Below are 3519 nucleotides of genomic sequence, written 5' to 3'. Positions count from 1 at the left end.
TCAAAGCCACATTCCTCCTCTGACTCCTCTTCTTTAGACTCCTCCCTCTGCGTTGCCGCAGGTCCAGCAGTCGACGACGACAAGGCTGCTTCTGGTGGTGATGGTGACCACAACTCTTCCTCCTCATGCTCATCTACGGCCTGATCCAGCACTCTTCGCAGGGCATGCCCCAGAAAAAACGCATATGGGATGAGGTCGATAATGTTGCCTTGGGTTTGACTGACCAGGTTTGTCACCTCCGCAAAATGACGCATGAGCCTACAGCCATTGTGCATGAGCGTTCAGTAACGCGGCCAAAAAATACCCAGCTCTGCAGAGGCTGTCCTCTTTTTTTTTTAATTAAAAAAATCTGTTCTTAACAGTTTAATCTCTGTTTTGTCCCCTATCAGGGGCCGGTGTATGGAATAGATTTTAGGAACCGGGAGATGGAAAAAGATGCTTGGTTGGTCCTCTTGCTTCCAATTTGGGGCACTGCACGTGCGCCATGCAATGTACTGTGCCACCCTATATGAGTGGTGTGTTAAGTAGTACTATTCTTATCCGTTTAATCCCTGTTACCTCCCCTATCAGAAGACGTGTATCGAATAGATTTTAGACAACCGCAAAGAGTTGTCAATAGTTAACACACTCATGACATAAATTTTATTCCTCTATGCGTCAATCTTGGTGTAGTGATGAATGTGCTTGTGCGCACGTTTGGAAGATTGCAGGCAACATTGCCAACACACTTATAGAGGTGATCGCTTCATTGTGATACGCAAGCCCCTTCACCACAACAAGGTAATGATCACGAAGGGGAATTGACACATGTATGCGCCTTTTTTTTGTTTTGTTTTTGCAGCCACAGTGCAGCACCAGATAGCAGAAAAATTTTGCATGTACACATGTCTGAAAAATTAGGTATTGTTGCCGGAAAAATTCATGTTTTCCAGGCAGAAAGTGCACTAAACATTGCGGCTTGAACCCTACGTAGTTGGTGGCAGAGAAGTCACGCAATTCATCCGGCATGCAGAGATTAAATACAGCAGCGTGTGGACCATTTTTAGCCCAAGGCATCTCATCAGGCCTTATTTAGTCAAATGTATCCCCCACTGTCAGTCCCTTCAGATCCATGGCTCATTCATCTTAATAAAGGTGAGGTAATCTAGACTTTTTTGACCTAGGCGACTTCTCTTCTCAGTGGCAATACCTCTTGATGCGCTGAAGGTCCTTTCTGACAGGACACTTGAAGCGGGGCAGGCCAGACGTTCTATCGCAAATTGGGATAGCTCAGGCCACAGGTCAAGCCTGCACACCCAGTAGTCAAGGGGTTCATCGCTCCTCAGAGTGTTGATATCTGCAGTTAAGGCGAGGTAGTCTGCTACCTGTCGGTCGAGTCGTTCTCTGAGGGTGGACCCCGAAGGGCTGTCGCGATGCGTAGGACTTAAAAAGCTCTGCATGTCCTCCATCAACAACACGTCTGTAAAGTGTCCTGTCCTTGCCGGCGTGGTCGTGGTAGGAGGAGGATTACTTTCACCTCTTCCCCTGTTAGATTCCCATTGTGCTGTGACATCACCCTTATACGCTGTGTAAAGCGTACTTTTTAACTTGTTTTGGAACTGCTGCATCCTTTCCGACTTCCGGTAATTCGTTAAAATTTCAGCCACTTTCTGCTTAAACTGGGGGTCTAGTAGCGTGGCCACCCAGGACAGCTCGTTCTCCTTCAGCCTTTTTATACGAGGGTCTCTCACCAGGCATGACAGCATGAAAGACCCCATTTGCACAAGGTTGGATGCCAAGCTACTCATGTCCCGTTCCTCATCCTCACTGATCTCATTGAAGGTCTGTTCTTCCCCCCAGCCATGTACAACACCACCGGTACCAGATAGGTGACAACGAGCACCCTGTAATGTCTGCTGTGGTTGGTCTTCCTCCTCCTCAAAGCCACATTCCTCCTCTGACTCCTCTTCCTCAGACTCCTCTTCCAGCGTTGCCGCAGGTCCAGCAAGCGATGCTGATAATCCTGTTTCTGGTGGTGATGGTGACCACAACTCTTCCTCTTCACGCTCATCTACGGCCTGATCCAGCACTCTTCACAGGGCACACTCCAGGAAGAAAACAAATGGGATGATGTCGCTGATGGTGCCTTCGGTGCGACTGACTAGGTTTGTCCCTCCTCAAAAGGATGCATGAGCCTACAGGCATTGCGCATGAGCGTCCAGTAACGTGGCAAAAAAATACCCAGCTCTGCAGAGGCTGTCCTAGCACCCCGGTCATACAAATACTCGTTGACGGCTTTTTCTTGTTCTAGCAGGCGGTCGAACATTAGGAGTGTTGACCTTCTCCCTTATTCCTGTCCTGGCCATGCTCTGACCACCCATCTGCTAATACCGCACGGCTGAGGGTTTTCCCCATCCTCAGCCGTGACAGTATGACCACCAGGGTGGCCCTCACTGGCAGATGGTAAATAACCAGGAGGATGTCTCCAGCAAGCATGGCTGAAGAACCCCCACTGACTACTACTAATCACTGAGGCTTTATAGGGCCAAGTAGCCACAACCACAGTCAGACACACCCAGTGCACACACACACTAGGAAGGAAGTTAACCCTTCCAACACCAGGGAAGGGAAGACATCAACTTAAAGGGCTTCTGTCACCCCATTAAACCGTTTTTTTTTTTCTTTACTAATAATCCCTACACTGCGATCTCATCATACATAAGCTAATTAATGATTTTCGTTCAGTATAATTTGTTAAAAATCGATTTTTGAAATATGTAAATTATCTTGCTACCAGCAAGTAGGGCGGCTACTTGCTGGTAGCAGCCGCATCCTCCGATGGTAATGACGCCCCCTCTGCTTGTTGATTGACAGATCCTGTCCGCTGGCCCTTTCTCTGCTGGCCCTGCCTGTTTTGATTCAATATCTGGCGCCTGCGCCGAGGCCGTACCTCTCTTCAATCTGCGCAGGCGCACTGAGAGGCGGCCACTCGCTCGGCCGCTCCATCCTCAATGCGCCTGCGCTGGGTGTAGATGTGACGTCATTGTCGCAGGCGCATTGAGGATGGAGCGGCCGAGCGAGTGGCCACCTCTCAGTGCGCCTGCGCAGATTGAAGAGAGGTACGGCCGTGGCGCAGGCGCCAGATATTGAATCAAAACAGGCAGGGCCAGCAGAGAAAGGGCCAGCGGACGAGATCTGTCAATCAACAAGCAGAGGGGTCGTCATTACCATCGGAGGATGCGGCTGCTACCAGCAAGTAGCCGCCCTACTTGCTGGTAGCAAGGTAATTTACATATTTCAAAAATCGATTTTTAACAAATTCTACTGAACGAAAATCATTAATTAGCTTATGTATGATGAGATCGCAGTGTAGGGATTATTAGTAAAGAAAAAAAAAAAAACGGTTTAATGGGGTGACAGAAGCCCTTTAAAGGGGAAGTGCACACAACACATGTAACACCCCGTGCACACCGATAAAAGGCACACCTATAAAGAGAGGTCGCCAGGTGCAGCCGCATGCCTATTGCAGCAAGCTGCCTA

General features: G+C 49.0%; 1 pseudogene; it reads left to right on the top strand.

The window, feature by feature from the left end:
- The first annotated feature begins 322 nt into the window (after positions 1-322).
- Positions 323-500, top strand: LOC122939735 (annotated as a pseudogene).
- The last annotated feature ends 3019 nt before the right edge of the window (positions 501-3519 follow it).

The sequence above is a fragment of the Bufo gargarizans genome, chromosome 5 (genome assembly GCF_014858855.1).
Source record: "Bufo gargarizans isolate SCDJY-AF-19 chromosome 5, ASM1485885v1, whole genome shotgun sequence".
Taxonomy (NCBI): domain Eukaryota; kingdom Metazoa; phylum Chordata; class Amphibia; order Anura; family Bufonidae; genus Bufo; species Bufo gargarizans.
This window is presented reverse-complemented; position numbering and strand designations above follow the sequence as displayed.